Source organism: Nicotiana tabacum, chromosome 20, assembly GCF_000715075.1.
Source record: "Nicotiana tabacum cultivar K326 chromosome 20, ASM71507v2, whole genome shotgun sequence".
Lineage (NCBI taxonomy): Eukaryota > Viridiplantae > Streptophyta > Magnoliopsida > Solanales > Solanaceae > Nicotiana > Nicotiana tabacum.
The window spans coordinates 138,920,602-138,938,700 of NC_134099.1; the positions used below are offsets into that span (position 1 = coordinate 138,920,602).

An 18,099-nucleotide genomic window follows, 5' to 3' on the forward strand; every position below is an offset into this window, starting at 1 on the left:
ATAAATAGAAAGGGAAAACACAATTAAAGTTACTTAAAGAAAACCGGTTTTCCAACAATTAGCACAAGTATGCACTCTTCACCTCACGTACAAGGAATTTTAATTATCACAATACCAATCCTAAGGGGAAAGTCCCCCACACAAGGTTAGACAAGCTACTTACCTCGAACCGGCTCAATAATCAATCCCTGACCACGTTCTTGCCACGAGTACTCGACTCCAAATAGCCCAAATCTATTCAATTTAATTGCATAATGTAAATATCACTTCAAGTAACTGATTCTACAATTAAATTCTAAGTTAATATGCGAAATTAGGTAAAATAACCAAAATGCCCCTCGGGCCCACGTCTCGGAATCGGGTAAAATTTACATTTCCAGAATCCTCACACTCTCACGAGTCTAACCATACCAAAATTATCCCAATCCAATGTCAAATACCCAATCAAAACTCAAATTCTTTGTCTAAGAACTTTCCCCCAATTTTCATACAAATTCCGAAATTAAATGATGAATTCATGTTTAGATTAATGGGTTACAAGAAAAAATGAGTAAGAATCGTTACCCAATTGATATCTCTGAAAATTCCTCAAAATCTCGCACAAATCCGATCTCCCAAACTCTACTTTTGATAAAAATGGCTAAACTCTCGACTTTGAAATTTTATATCTGCCCAGGTAAATCCTTCTTCGCGAACGTGGAAGGACCCTCATGTTCGATAAGCACAACTTCGCTTGGCCCAGATTTCCTTCATTGCGAATGCGATTCCCCTATCGCGAACGCGATAGCAAACTTCTCCCTTCTACGCGAACGCGGGACCCTCTTCGCAAATGCATAGGCATATGACCTCTCAGCTTCGCGAACGCGGGACCCTCTTCGCGAATGCGAATCATTAAGCTTCCAGTAGCCCCAGCTCCTCTTCGCAAATACGAGTCCCTACTCGCGAATGCGAAGAAGGAAACTAGAACTGGAGACCTGCTGCATTTTCTGCAATCTTCTAAGTCCAAAAATGACCCATTGAGCATCCGAAACACACCCGAGGCTCCCGGGACCTCAACCAAACCTGCCAACCAATCCTAACATATCTTTCAAACTTGTTCCAACCTTTGGAATGCTCAAAACAACATCAAAACACCTATTTTTCATTGGATTAAAGCCTAGGAATACCAAGAACTCTAAAAATATGCTTTAGATCAAAAAGTCTATCAAACCTCGTCCGAATGACCTGAAATTTTACACACACGTCAAATTAAACACTATGGAACTACTCCAACTTCCAGAATTCCATTCTGACCCTTGGATTAAAATCTCACTATCGAACCGGAAACTTCAAAATTCAACTTTCGGTATTTCAAGCCTAAATTAGCTTCGAACCTCCAAAACACAATCCGAACACGCCCCTAAGCCCAAAATCACCCAACAGAGATAACAGAACCATCGGATTTCCATTCCGAGGCTGTCTTCATACTGTTCCGACTACAGCCAACTTTCAACAATTAAGGTCTCATTTAGGTACTAAGTGTCCCAAAACTCTCTGAAACTCAAAACCGAACATCCCGGCAAATCAAAATAGCAAAAATAAACTTGGAAAAAACAATTAGTGGGGGATCGGTGCATAAATTCTTAAAACGACTGGTTGGTTCGTCACAAATGTTATGAAACATGTACCTATGTACGACATGACATTCATACGCATATGCATGATACTATAATTATTTCATGATTTACACAGTTATTTAGACTTACAGGTTGAGTCAATTACTCTATATTTCTTCCAGGTCTGTTATGTACTTATTTATGTGCCTTACATACTCGGTACATTATTGGGACTGACGTCCCTTTTGCCCGGGACGCTGTGTTTCATGCCCGCAGGTCCCGATAGATAGGTCGAGAGCCCTCTAAGTAGGCTATCAGCTCAGCAGAAAATATTGGTGCACTCCATTCGTTTCGGAGTGGCTGTTTGGTTAGTATGATTTAAACGTGTATTGTTTGGTATGGAAGGATTCTGTCTCGACCTTTATGAAAAATTATGTATTCTTAGAGGCTTGTAGACAGATGTCATGTACACAAAATATTGTATGGCCTTGTCGGCCTATGTTCAGTATACGAATGGTTATTTTGGTCTTATATGCTCGTATGTCTTATGTATAAGTTGGTATCATATATTGTACTCTACTTATCTCACGGAAGCCTTCCGACTCGGTTATCTATGATAGTATGACATAAAAAAATACGTTATGTTGGTACTCGGTTGAGTAAGGTACCGGGTGCCCGTCGCGTCCCGTCGGTTTGGGTCATGACACCAGCTAAGGAGAGGACCGCATCTTCGAGGTCCTTTCTGCATATGCGAAGCCACAGAAGTGGCTAAATTTCGGCAGATACAAAAATTGCAGAAGGTAGAACCCCAATTTAATGCGGGACTTAGGCATTTTGAGCTCGCTTAATTCATTTCTTGGGCGATTCTTGGAGCTCTTAGAGAGGGGATTTTACCTAACACTTTGAGATAAGTAATTTCTACACAATGTGAGTTAAATACATAGATTATGGATAGATTTAACATGTAAAATTTGTGAAATCTTGGGTTTAGATGAAAAACCTTCAGTTTTAGTAAAAATGGGATTTAACCACGAAAATGGTTATGAAATTTAGTGAAAATCAAATATTTGAGTTCATGAGATTATGGGTAACAACTTTCTTCAAAAACTTCAGAAATCCGAGCATGTAGTCCCATGAGTGAATTCTAGGAACTCTTCAATTAGGGGTGGGAAAACCCTTTAATAATTAGGATATGAACTTTTGAATATGTATTGAGTATTTTATATAAAATTTGACTAGTTTCGCATGGTTGGGCACCGAATTGAGGGTTTAAGCATAATTATGGACCGGAAAGTAAACTTTGAGACGAGGTACGTCTCTTTTCTAATCTTGTAAGAGGGAATCAACCCCATAGGTGAACTTAATTAATATGTGCTTCTATTTGTGGAGGCTACGTACATACGAGGTGACGAGAGTCCGTACGTAAATTATGCTTATGTCTGGGTAGTTTTAGGTTTACACCATGCTTTGTTGACACCGTTTTTTGATTATACTTGCTAATTGCCTTGAATAGAGCCGAGATTAAGGATTTCAAGATTTAAAAGTTTCTCGTTGAATTTCTTTTTTGGAAAGAATTGAGGAATATTATGATAACTTGAGAAATCTATGTTCACCCGTGTCGCAAATTTATTCCGTAAGCGAGGTAAATTTCTACTACTCTTAATGGAGTGGGAAGTTCACCTCGGTAGGTTAATAGATGCATCTATGGTTCGTGTTGTTCGACCCTCAGTAGTGCACACAGTATATGTATATGTATTATGGTCGTACGTCCTCGGCATAATTCGTACGTAATAATACTGGGAGCCCAATTATGCTTGATATTATTTCATTGGCTTGAGAGGTTAATTGGTTAAATGATGAAAATTGATTTGGTACTTACTATCAGTGAAAGAATTATTTATTTATGTCTTGCTACCAAGTTCTATTTTCATTTATATACCCCATATTTAATTAGAATTGTTATATATTTTATTGTTGGCTCATAGTAAGTGTCGAAGTCGACCCCTCGTCACTACTTCTTCGAGGTTAGACTAGCTACTTACTAGGTGCATATTGTTTATGTACTCATGCTATACTTCTGCACTAAATGTGCCGGATCTGAGGTAGGTGAATCTGGATATCAGTCTGGCGCGCATCCCTGATTACAATAAGACTTAGCAGTGAGCTGCCTTCCGATCCAGTTCTGCAGCAGCCGAAGTCTTTCTTTTGCTTTATTTTTCTGTCTATTTCATTTCAGACAGTAGTGTAGTATTCTTTTATATATTCTACTAGTAGCTCATACACTTGTGACACCAGGTCTTGGAGATTTATGCTAGTAAACACTTAATGGTTTTGGGTTATTTTACTTATCTTACTTGCTTTCAAAATTTTGATCTCTCATTTTTATTAAATTTTTACTTCTTATTTATGCACAAACTAAGAATCAACTACTTCAAATCCTTAAAAGAAAGGATTACAGAGTTAGTTCACTGTTGGCTTGCCTAGCGGTAACGTTGGGAGTCATCACGGCCTATAGGAGAAATTGGGTCGTGACATTAGGCATTTCTTTTGTTATCTCTTCTTGTAATGTTGTGGCATGTCCCTGCTCATACCTTCAGTGACTGATTCTTCAGACTCAAGGTCATCAACTATATCAGGAGTATCAACACTTGTTTGAGTTGTTATGTGAGGTGTTTGCAGTTCCTGATCTTGTACATTATCAGGCATGTCAAGGAACCAAGAATGATCAGTGTCCAAATTTTCAGCAAAAGGAAATTCTGATTCCTTGAAAATTACATCTCTACTTTCAAAGAGTTGCTTGCTATCCAATTCTATCAACAGATAGCCCTTCTGTCTCTCAAAATAACCCATAAGAACTGCAGGTCTAGCTCTTGCAGCAAATTTATCACCTTTAGGTGTAGTCGTCACATAACATAAACATCCTATTACTCTCAAGTATTTCAGAGATAGAGATTTAGAGTATAGCATTTTAGAGGGACTCTTTCCTTTGATGGCTACATATGGCAACCTATTGATCAAGTACACATCAGTTTTGACACAGATGCCCCATTACTAAATAGGTATTTTCGACTGAAATTTTAAAGCTCTTGCTACCTCTAGTATATACCTATGTTTCCTCTCCACAACACCATTCTGTTGTGGAGTGTGTGTGCAACTACTCTGATGTATCACACCAAGATCTTGCAAGAGTGCTTTACACTGAGAATTAAAAAAAGTTGTTCCACTATCAGATCTTATTATCTTCACCATAGTTCCAAATTGGTTATTTATCATCAAAAGAAAGTTCTTAATAGCAACAATGACTTCTGATTTAAGATGTAGTAAATGAATCCATGTGTAATGACTGAAATCATCCATAATAGTCAAGAAGTAACATTTCCTATCAAAAGTGGCAACCTTATAAGGGCCCCAAAGGTCCATATGAACAAGAGCAAAGGGAGAATCAGTTCTGGAGTTGCTAGTATGAAACACTAGTCTAGGTTGCTTAGCTAGTGGGAAAACATGACACTTATTCAATAATTCACTATTTACAACACTCTCTAAATTCATGCTCGTCATAGCAGTTGGTGAAGGATGTCCAAGCCTCATATGCCATAGTTTGCAGTCTTCTCCATTCACTGCAGCAACCAACCTTTGTGTTTGCATTTTATTTTTGTCAATTGCTTTTTCAATATGTACAGTCCAACATTCTCCTTCACCCTGTCACTGTAAAGGTCCTAAAATAAAACAAAGTCAGGGAAGAAATTGACTCAACATGGGAGTTCCCTGGTTAACTTGGACACTGACAACAAATTAAATTTGAATTCAGGTATAAACAACAGATTGCTTATGGACTCAGTTCCAAATAGGCAGGATTCACCAACACATGAGATTGTAATCTTATCTCCTGTAGGCAGATGTACATTATCCTTCAATAAGTTTTCAGTTGCTGCTATGTGATGTGTAGCACTAAAATCAACAATCCATTCATTTGTAAAACTACTAGTCGTCAAGCAAGTAGCATTACCTACCATATTAGCTTAGGCATCAGTAGTATCTTTGCTTAGAAATCCTAGGATCTGTTTGTATTGCTCCTCAGTGAAATAGGGTCCTTTTCCAGCCAGAGTAGTCTGTAAATCAGTAGCTGAAGAACTTTGGGACTGAATATCAGCACTTCCAGAATTTCCACAGACATTATTTATAGCATTGATAGATTGTTGATTTCCAAACTGTCCTTCAAAATTTCCATTCCTTGACGAAACTATCCACCAATATTGCTATTGCTAAACTTCTTCTTCCTTTTAAAATCTGCAGGATATCCTATGATTTTTTTTGTAGCAAGTGTCCTTTGTATGACCTCTAAGTCCACAATGCTCACATTGCATAAAAGGTTTCTTTCCCTTGTAACCTTGACCCCTGCTAACTTACATGGCCATTGGATCACCTTTTTTACTAAAAGAGCTCAGGCCAGAAGAGGGATGCTGAGATTCATCTTCAATTATAATAGCATATGCCTGATTAAGAGATGACTCATTGGATTTCAACAAAATTTGTCTCCTAGCTTGATCGTAAGATTCATTCAACCCACTGAGAAATTGTAATAACCTTTGTTGTTGTAGGTGTTCAACATACTCTCTTGAATTAGAAGCAGGCACCATGGCATCGTACTCATTGCACAAACCTTTCAATTTAGTGAAGTAAGTAGAGACAGAATATAGAACCTTCAGATAGAGTAGCAATAACTTTGTGAATTTGAAAGTTCCTCATGCGATTGACCTTATCAAATCGTTCTCTTAGATCTTCCCAAACCAAAAAAGCATTTGAAGCATATGCAATCCCACTAAGGAGTTATGTTTACACCGTGTTCATGAGCCATAAGAGAATCGGTTTCATTACACGTTTCCCACTGTTCATACAACTCTGTCTCATGCAACTCCTTTGTGCAAGTGCCAGTCACAAACCCTAGCTTTCTCTTCCCCAATAATGCGATCTTCATCGTCCTGCTCCAAAGACCATAGTTCTCTGATCCTGTTAACTTCATAGGGATTAGAACAATGCCAGGAGTGTCGGATGGACCAAGGTATAATGGATGCGTATAGGGAATTGTTGTTTCTTCCATTGAAGTGCTCAAATTCAAAATAATCACTTAGTAAATGAAGGATCAATAAACTCGAGGATGCTATAAATCACACTAATTAATGTGCGCGAATTATCAGTATCTCCCGCTCTGATACCATGTTAAAATTAGTGCTAATCTGCATTGAAGCCTCAAGCTCGACAAGTCCTTCAACGGAGAAAGCTTCTAGAGAGGAGAAAAAGAGAGCATTTTCAGAGACAAATGAAAGCTTCTTTTTCATTAGGTATGGTGCAGGTAGTTATATACAAGACCCCCATTAGCCGACTAACTAATTAACTTAACCAATAAGATGTTGCCACATCATCCTAACTGAATGACTAAACCAACAATTACTGCGAACTAATGATGAACTAACATACTAACAACCAAACTTACAGTACAAACTAACAATACAAGTCATAATACTAATAAACATGATATTACTATACAAAATTTCTGCTTCTTTTCCTTTTTCCTTTGAGCTAGGGTCTATTAGAAATATCCTCTCTACCTTCACAAGGTAGGGATAACGTTTGTGTACACTCTATTCCTCTCCCCCCAGACCCCACTATGTGGAATTACACTGGGTTTATTTTTACCATAAAAGATTCCTAGCAACCAAAATAACGCAATATTATTTCTCCATTAATGTGAAATTATTTAATGGGCATGTATATATGCTGTCAGTTTGGAGGTCCCACTTGGGATGTGCCAAAAGTAGAAAAGATGGGAAAATTTCCAAAGATACCGAAACGAGACAATTACCTACTCTCACTTTCAACATTTCTTAACTACAACAAAACTTCGCCCAAAGAGGCCTTTCTTTGGATGATTTTGGCTGCACTTTCAGGTAAGCAATTCCATTCTTCTATTTTGTTGGATGTTTTGGTTGTACTTTCATTTTGACCAATATATAATTATACACAAGCGTGCCCGCATGTGTATATACAAAACTAATATTTACTGTCATAAAATGGTAGCGGGCTTAGACATGCCCTCTTAAAATTCACGATCCACCTCTCTTCTTATCTTCCTAGTTACCTCCAAAAAAAATGTAATATCTCATAGACTGATTACAATGACTCAAAGATTTTTCTTTGGCAGTAACAAATTAAAGTTCTTTCTTATTCTACAGAAGGAGGATACACTCTTGTATTTTCTCGGTGTTCTTCCTTCCAAAATAGAATCCACAAGTTCGACAACAATCACGGCGTTGATCCAACACTACAAACATCATTTTCAGCTAGTCTACCAAATGTTTGCCTCATGCACAACAAGGTAAAAAATGTAGGTGCCACTATGAATTCTACAAAAACATTTTCGACAACGCCTATTATAAGCTACTAATGAAGGGCAATAGCCTTTTCTCTTTTGATTAATCTTTGCTTATGTTTACCGTGAAAATGGTAATAATAGTTAAATTTGATTAAGTGGTTCTAAAAATGCGTGATCTATTTTATGCTAGTTGTAAGGCAGTTGATGCTATGTGAAAGACTTAGAAACAAGATAAGAGCTTAAAGGCGAGATGTTAACCAATCCGAATTGTTGTCGATCAGGGCCTCGAGCTTGCCTATTCAAGGGCCTCGGGGTCGAGTCTGAAGCTCGTATGGGAGATATCGAGGGTGATCGATAGAGACTAACAGTTATAAATAAATCAATGATAGCACTTTATGGCCAATAATAAGCAATAAATGATGAACTTTAAGTAGAACACAATAAATATGAGCAATAAATGAAGTAATAAGATCAAGAAAATATGTTAGAGAACAGAGAGAATGTTCTAGTATATTTAGTATGGAGCAATAGATGATTATAAAATGACAAGGGTCCCCTTTATATATGAGAGGGAATCCCAATATAGTACAAGTGCATTTATTACAAAGATATGGGATAGTTAGTTGACGCCATGATTCAGGTCTGAACTTAGCTCACTAGACTTTGTCAGCCCTAGTTGTGTGCCTTGGGAACTCCCCACTTTCCCATCATAGCCATTGGTCCACATCGCCCCGAGGTCGAGTATCGATAGCCCTCGAGGGTGAGCCTCGACCCTAGTCTCGAACCGTGTGAAATGTGCTTACGAGGCATCTTAACGATGGAAAATTGGACCCTCTGATTTTACCGTATACAGATAGTCCCCGCGTTTCTTAGAGTGAAAGTGATAAGAAATGACCTTGAATTCCTGCCCCTCTAATACTTCCGTAGTGACGGCAGTCATAAAGTGCCAATATACGACGTGCACAAAGCCCCTGAAAGCCTTCGCATTGATCACGACGGTTGGCTGTCCCTTGGCCTCCTTCAGCATGCGTATGGGGCCTCTATAAATACTTATCTTCTCGTTCTTTACAACTCACTGCACCACCAAGCCCCAAAAAGGTTCCTTCTACCTTTACTTTTGTTCTTTCTTCGAAATGCAACTTCCCTCTCTCTTTCGGAATTTTTTAGAAATGGCGAAAACTTCCGCCTCTGCTTCTAAGGAGAGCGTGACCTCCTCCTCTTCCCTTCCATCTAAAGGCAAGACATCATTGCCTCCTCATGCTAGGGAATACGTTCCAGATTTGTTTTGCAATGGCTTCCGATTTCAAGGTCGAGAGACCTTCTTCGAAGCCTGGGTGCCATGAGCCTGTGTCTCAGTATATTAGTTTGGTATTAGACATTGAAAGGGTAAGGACTGATTACCGTTGGAGGGACGCGATGCTTGTGGAGATCCCTACTCGAGAGGAGGATATAACGATGTACAAAGCCGATTTCCTCAATGTGTATACTTACCCATTTACCCTTGGGGCGGTGGGGCCATCCTTGCCTCTGATAGACCCCGTGATTCTCGACTTCTTCCAACGGTATCAAGTGACCCTCAGCCAAATTCACCCTTCATTCTAGCATACTATCTATATGATCAGGTACTATGTGAGCATGATTGAGGAGATGCCCTTCACCCTCAATCACCTGATCAGGCCCCCGTCACTTCCATGAGGGTCTGATTAAGCTCCACTGTCGAGCACCGAGGGCCCTCTTTGCTTGTATCGAAGAAGTTGGGAACGGAGGGTAGATGAGCCGCTTTTTCCGAGTAAGGACTTCAGACCTGATCCTGATAGAAAGGATGCCTATCCCTGAAAGGTGGAATATGGAACGTAAGTAGATACACTATCTAGCATTTCCTTGCTTCTTTTTAGGTACATCTTTCCATGTGCTTAATTTTCTCCACTAATGCAACCGTGGCAATTTATCTTGGCGTGATCACAGACCTCTCGGGTTGGGTCGGTTGGCTGGACTCGATTTTCCCATATGTCGAGCGAGTGTGGCATGACCTATCTCGAGACCATGGTGAGCTTTCGCCCCTATTGTAGTCGTACCTTTCAACTTGAATCGCTACTAATAGCGCTCTCATTCCCTGTGCTTACCCTTATCATTTGCATAGGTCTGGTGGAGATCCCCTTGATGAAGGGAACATCACTTGGTGAAGAGGGTACTTTAGGACCCGATAAAGGGAAGAAAAGACAAAGGGAACCGTCGACTGAACCTTTGGAATCCAAGAAGATCAAGGTGAAAGAAACTAAGGCCGACCCGGTAGCCCTAACTCCGAGAGCAGCTGGAAGTCCCCGAGTTGAAGGCGAAGGGGAAAATAACTTTTTGATAGCGCCCGAGGGAGGGGAAAACCTGACCGATCCTCAGGCCGTAGGGATGGAAGCTCTTAAGATGGAGTCTGATGTTGCCGTGGTCCAACCTCGGGATAAGGAGGCCATTTATAGGGTATCAGGTAATGTCCTTGAGCCAGCTGATGGCCAAAATACCCCTCGAGACAGAACACATTCAATAGGCGGTTCGGAGGAGCCCAATTCTAGAGCTCTTCATGGACAAGAGATGGCCCTGATTGACCTTGCTGGTGTCATTATCATGAGTAATTCCCCTCGAGGAACGGCCTTACCCCCTAAAGGAATGAAAGATATCCTAAATGAATGATCTTTCGATGCGGGGGTGCCTATCGGAGTTAGAGAGGCGCTCGAAAAGCCTTCAGCCACTTCTGAGGGAGTTCCCAAGCTTGATGTTTTGCTCGTTTTCGGTGAGATGAGCAAGCCTAGTGAGCAAGTAGCTTTTGTAAATCTTGTCTGCCGTTCTGATCTTTGTCTTTTTAACATGTCTTTTTCATGGCTTCAGGTCAATGTGCTTTAAAATCAGACTTTTGCCAATTTCAGGCTGAGGTGACCCATCATGAGCATGAGAAGTCTCATCTTGTCGAACAGGTTACATAGTTTCCATTTTGCTATCATTTGAATGTTTTCCAGATCCCAATGTTTTAACATCCTAGATTTGATTCATGCAGTTTGAGAAGGAAGGTGCCCTGCTGAGGGAGGGGCTCTAAGCTAGAGACTCTGAAGTCTTTGAACTCAAATGGCATGTGAGAGAGATAACCTCTGATAAGGATACCCTTCAGGAAATATGGCCTCAATCGGGCGTCAACTTCAAGACGCGAGGGGAGGATAGTGACAAATATAGAGGTCTCCACTCTGAGTTAGTAGCTGCACTATCTGGGATCAAAACCGAAGTCGAGGCGCTTATATATGCTCATACAGAGGGTGCCGTTGTAATAAATGCTCACACTGGAGAGTGCCTTAGTATGCCAAACTGAAATTGACTCGAGCCGTGGAGCACGCTTGGTTAGAATCTCAGAGGAGAACTCTAGAGGACATACATGTAAGGGATATCAATTTGTCTGCCGAGCTCGAGATGGTGAAGACCCTAGAGGAGAAAGTTGCTGCCCTGTTTGCTTCTGGAGATACGCCGGGTAGTGGTTTAGAAGATGATGAGAATGGAGGCGGGACCCCCCGAGGGGAAGAGGCCGTTGAAGGTCCCGGGGCTATAGCCGAAGCCGTTGGGGAACAGCCTCTGGCGGAGTCGTCAGAGATACAGGCTTGATGATGGATTGGGGTTCTGTTTGGCCCCTTTTTTCTAAAGATTTTTCAAAAGCCTTGTAAATGTACCTCTTCGAGCCATATGTATAATAGGCTTTTCGTTTTTTGTCATTTCCTTTCTCCTTTGCCTTTTGAGAATAATAAGCGATACTTTTGACAATAGATTCGAGATCTTAGACCTTGGGTTATACCTTCGGGTTTTTGCTATTGCTGAGCAGCCCTTGATGGTCGAAAGTCGGTCCCCGAGTGTTCTCGGGTTAGGCTTGTTTTTTATATGTTGGGTCACCATGATCTACGACTTTAGCGCTAGCGGTAGTGGTTCTTATGAGTTTGGTCGGTGCGACCTTTAATTTTAGTGCTAGCGACAATGGCTCTTACACGTTTTCTCTTAGGCATATTCAATTAACTATTTTGGGTTCAGTCTCCAAATCGGGTTTCAACTCGAGCTCATTCGACCCTCAAGTTTTTGAATTGCAAGCTCACCCTTAGGCTCTTACACATTGGGTCGGTGCGACCTTATGTGTGGGCTGGCAACAATGGCTCTTACGCCTTGGGTCGATGCGATCTTTTATGTGGGTTGGCGACAATGGCTCTTATGCCTTGGGTCGATGCGACCTTTTATGTGGGCTGACGATAATGGCTCTTACGCCTTGGGTCATTGCGACCTCTAATATAGGCTTTAATTTTTCCTCGTTAAGGACTTTTTGAAATAATGTTTGCCTGACTCTTCGATGGTTTAATAAAAAACATCAATTGTGAGTCGTTATATGGTGATGATCGAGCACCTCGGGAGGTTTGGATCGGAGGTTGAGTATCTCGAATCCAGTATTTAGGAGCTGACGTGGTCGAAGCTTTTTTGCCTATGTCGAGGGTAGCCTGTTTAACCGGTTCTTTTTGAAGTATATTCAAAGTGATTGAAGGCCTGTGATTTTATAGTGACGGTCGGGCGTCCCTGAGTCGTGTTAGTTTGGTTGGTACATCCTTATGACCGGAGTCATTTATGTTTGGCCGGAGCCTTTAAGTCCTGAGTGAAATAGTTTCGGCGTCTATATCGAGGGTATGCCTTTTTAGGGGTCTTACAAGTTCGATATATAGCCTAAACTTTGAGATTAGGTTTATGCCTTTAGTAAGGTCTTACAAGTTTTACATGCCTTTGAGGTCTTACAGTTATTGTCACTTGGAACAAGTGTGGTTCATGCCTTGCTTGAGGTCTTACAGATATTGTTGTTGCCTTATATAGGTCTTACGAGACCGAGTCTGCCCGCTTGGGGTCTTATGGCCTCGGGTTTTTAATGAGTGGTGATTGGCGACAGTCCCTGAGTCATCGAGGGTACCTTGGCTCGGGAGCCATTACTTGTAAACTTGGTATTGCCTCACTAAGGGGTCGACCGTGCATTTTTAGAAATTTTGACGTCAGTCCCCGAGTGTTCGAGGCGCCTTTTGGCTTTGGAGCCATTTTGTGATCTTGATGTTGCCTCATTAAGGGATTATGAGATCGAGTCTACCCGCTTGGGGTCTTATGGCCTCGAGTTTTTAATGAGTCGATGGAGATGGCGATTGACGACAGTCCCCGAGTCATCAAGGGATTCTTGGCTAGGGAGCCGTTACCTGTGAACTTGGTATTGCCTCATTGAGGGCTTGAAATTTTGTAGTTTCTGACCCGAAGGTCGTGTATCCTTGAGTTTTCGATGACAGTCCCTGAGTGTTCGGGGCGTTTTTGACTCTAGAGTTGTTTCTTGCAAAAAATGTCGAGCTTCCTTGACACACAAAATGCTTTTGGGAAGTATTCTTTGATTACTTAGTACAAGTATACATGTCTTTGCTGTTTGAAGGCCCAGTTTGTTCTATACGGTCACGGTTCGCTCGACCGTTTGGCCCAGTACATTATTTTCCTATCGAGACCCTTCTTGACGTATCTTGGCTTCTTTGAGTTGGTGACCTTCCAGGGGGATTCCCCCCAGTATTCGAGGTTGATTGCAAAAGAAGCCTTGAATACTTGTTGAGTCTTCTATAGGTAGCATATGGGTATTGCCTCGTTGAAAACCTTTCTGGTAAAACCTTTCCAGGGACAAAATCCGGTCAAAGGAAAAGAGTACAATGCATGCCTTAGCAGTAGTATCGTTTCAGCATTGGTATGTTCCAATTGCTTGGAAGCTACTCACCTTCCACGGTACTGAACTTGTAGGACCCTTTGCCGATTACTCCAAGGACGCATTACGGTCCTTCCCAATTTTTGTCTAGCTTTCCTTCATTAGGGTTTCGGGTGTTGAGGGTGACTTTCCTTTGGACCAAGTCCCTGACTCTAAGATGTTGGAGGTTTGTTCTCCTATTATAATACCTTTCGATCCTTTGCTTTTGGGCGGCCATTCGGACCAGCGAGGCATCTCGCTTTTCATCTAATAGTTCTAGGGTCGTAGTCATGATCTCGTTGTTCGAGCTCTTAGTGGTGTGTAGGAATTGGGTGCTTGGCTCCCCGACCTCCACTAGTATCAGAGCCCCGGCTCCATACACCAGAGAGAAATGCGTTTCCCCTGTGCTTGATTTTGAAGTTGTTCGGTATGCCCACAGTACTTCGGGCAATATTTCTCTCCATTTTCCCTTAGCGCTCTCCAACTTCTTTTTCAAGTTTTGGATGATGGTTTTGTTTGTGGACTCGGCCTGGCCGTTTGCACACGGATGGTAATGTGTCGATAGGATTCTCTTGATTTTGTGGTCCCCAAGGAACTGTGTTACTTTACTTCCGATGACCTGCCTCTCATTATCGCATGTTATCTCAGAAGGGTCCCGAATCGGCACATAATGTGATCCCAGATAAAGTCAATAACTTTTTTTTTCTGATCTTCTCAAAGTCCTGCACTTCCACCAATTTTGAGAAATGTCACACCTCCTTTTTTACCACCCCCGGAAGGGTGTATGGGAGTTTTTTCCAATTTAAGCAACAATCGAAACATGATTATTTATTTAAAATCAAAGTCACCACTTGGGATAATTTATGGTGTCCCAAGTCACCGGTCTAAAATCTCGAATTGAGGAAGTTGACTCTTATTTATGGTCCGCGAACACAAAAATCCGGATAAGGAATTCTGTTAACCCGGGAGAAGGTGTTAGGCATTCCCGAGTTCCGTGGTTCTAGTACGGTCTCTTTGATTATACTTGGCTTATTAAGATTGTCTAATTACTCATTTTAGAACCTATGTGTTTTTGCCCCTTTTAATTAAAAAATTATCTTGAAATGGATCACGCGTACGTGTACCCATTTGCTTGGCGCGTCAAAAATCATGTCACGCGAACGTGTCCATAATTAATAATGCTTTGTTATTATTAAGAAAGGTTTGGCCAAAGTTGCACGAACGCATACGCCGGTTCTATTTTTTAGAAATCGTAATGATGTCACGCGAACATGTCCACAACCATGATGGTATATTAAACGTGCCTAAAGCAAACTACGAGCATTTGTCATTTTTTATATCGAGGTTATGAAATTAATATGAGGGCCATGTATGATTAAATTGTGGATGGCACACCTCAGACTATATGAACTAAATTAAATTAGTGGCCTATTAACAACAATTTTATTATTAAGAATGTTTGACCAAAGTTGCGCGAACGCATACTCTGAATTGGTTTTTAGAATCGAAATTATGTCACGCAAGCATATACATAATCACGATATTATTTTAACGTGCCTGAAAGCCTTTCTACGAATATCCATTTTAAATAACTAGTTATGATATTTATTAGGGCTATGGGTGATATAATTAAAATGGCATACTTCAATTTGTTGGTAAGGGACAAAACTTGATTCAAACAACTTACTAACATTTGTTAAGGATAAAAGCTCGAACCATCAGTGAAAGAGCTTGAAATACATGTTAGTCCTTGCATTATTTTTTTGGGCCAACTACAAACCCAAATTATGTATAGAAACAATAGAAATAAACGAGGACAAAGGGGGATTGGGCTTGACCAAGAGGTATAGAGGAGTATTGGGCTCAATTGAGCCCAAAAAGTGAAACTGGGCAAAGGGTTGATAAGCTCTAAATAGGCCAGTAAGAACCAGGCCCAAATGATGCTCGATCATGCCTTGGCCTTGAGGCCCGCATACATTACACCAAGCAGACAATTTAAACTTACAAGAAACCCAAATGAACTTGAAATTGAGCCTATAGTGCATCTGAAACCCAGAAATGGAAATAAAGACAATGAAACGCCATTTGGACCTGGTCCACATGAGATGGGCCAAGATAAAGCCCAACAACACCTAAACAAAAGAGGGCCTTCAACATGAAGGCCCTTCTTAGGCTCGATCCCCCTAACTCATTAGGACCAAACGATCAGCAACGTCCAGGCGATGTACTAACTTCTGATGATTTAACACTAACAATGACAATGTACGACAATTCATATATTCCAACTACTTTAACCAAATCTAAAGGATCGAGCCTTATGAATACTGATGTATTTACCTTGAAAATGGTGACAACAATTAAATTTATAAATGGGATTCTAAAAATACGTGATTTATTCTCAAGCTAGTTGTTAGAGCAGTTGATGCTAAGAACGTGAAGTTTAACGATGAAATGCAAGCTAAAACAAGACAGTAATCAGAACAAAGAGGCTTGTTGCCCGGTTGCAAAGCCGGTCGATAAGGACCTCGGGGTCAGGACTCGAATCGAGCTCGAGCTATCGGGGGCAACCAGGAATAGGATAACAATTAAGGATACAATCAAGAAAGGATCTTTATGGCCAAAGTTGCACAATATAACATGAAATGAGTAAGAAGAGAATAGATGTTAAAGCGGCCTCGATCCAGTGAGACGAACAAAATAGGAGAAATAAAGAGAGAGTGAGAGAGATATTATTGCTTTCATGGAGAAATGGAGCAACCTCGGCCCTTTACAAAGTGGTATGGGTTCCCCTTATATAGGCGAGGGAACACGACATGGTACAAATAAGTGGAGATTAAACACAAAGTACGAAGATGGGATGGTTTGACGTGATGCCTCAGCATAAGCTTTGGATAGGCCAGGCCTGTTAGACGTAGCCATGTGCCTTGGGGGTTTCCCCCTCCGTCCTGGCTTCAATCTTCATTTCCTCCGAGTCGGACTCCGACGAGCCCTGAGGTCGGGAACTTAGTCGTGGCCTCTCGCCCTCAGGGTCCCAAGGTATGCTCCCGAAATGTCCCGACAGCGAGAAATCAAGTGTTACAACCCATATACACACGCGTTAGTTCATGACATATATTAGTTAACATAAATCCAAGAAGGAATTACATTTGATATGATAAGAAGTTAATCCTATTGGTCTTAAGTGATACAAGGGTGTATAAGGGTGATTAACAAGTATTAGAAGTTAAACGAATCAATGATGTTGTAACTCGTATTTTCAGGTAAACCTAGAGGTTATTAATACACTCAAGAGGTCATGTATTAAGTTATTTGAATCATATAATATCCATATCATAAGTCTTGAAGTCAAATGAGTTATGAAACAAAAGTCGACAAACGTTGTCGTAACTTAGGTTCATAATTTTACTTAAACATTAGGTTAAATGTTTCTAAGCTTTTCTCCAAATTTACAAGGAATTACAGAGTGATCTACCCACCAAATTAAAGATCTACAAGTCTAGTTTCCAACACATTAAACCATTTGTCAATACGATCTCGGAGTATAGAGATATTCATAATTTCGCAAGCCTGCGCAGATTGGTAGATGACAAGTAGGTGCATCACCTACTTGCCAAAATGATAGGACAAAATTAAAAGACCTAAGTCGTCGAAGAGAGGACTTTTAAGGGGTTATGAACTCAGTTATTTCATCCATATTTCAGACCCTCAAAACCAAAGTTAACCCCTGCAACTCCTCCCCAAAAATCCCACACAAACCCTAATCGATTTTCCCTCTCTTTCAAGTTCTATTTGAAGGTAAAACCTAGAGTTTGAAGAACCAAGGGAAGGGCTGAGTTATCCAACAAGTAAGGTAAGTTACTGGCATCTTTAATACATTTTTCTCTGCTGTGAATTCATGGTAATTCGTTCTATACATGTAAGAACTCACGGGACGGTGATCGGAAGCCATGAGTTCGAGTTATTCACTTGTAGCAGACTATTTTGTGGACTGTTTTGTGTTGCTATTGGGCTGCGTGTTTTACTACAATTTGTGGAGTTTTGGAGGTAAGGGTGTGGAGAAACACCATATATATGTATAGTTCTGGGCTGATAGTTATTCGTAACATTTCCGGGTCGTTTGACACTACTACGGTGGCCGTCGTGTGTATGATGTAATTAGGTTGTGCGTGGACTATTTTGGGAGGCTCAATATGTTTATTATTGATGTTTTTTGGTGATTGTTTTGAATGGTGTGAAGTCATATATATAGGGGAGGTTCTGTCCGTTTCAACGTAAAATAGGTTGTGGTCGATACATAATAGTTATGACGCTTAAATGATAACGATAGTATCGTTTCTCTTATTGTAGACTAAGGAGTTGTGACAATTGCATAG

The 18,099-nt window shown here is 40.7% G+C and overlaps 1 pseudogene; it reads left to right on the forward strand.

The window, feature by feature from the left end:
• The window catches only part of LOC142174562 (peroxidase 64-like), a 114,843-nt pseudogene that overhangs the window by 24,888 nt on the left and 71,856 nt on the right, over positions 1–18,099 (forward strand).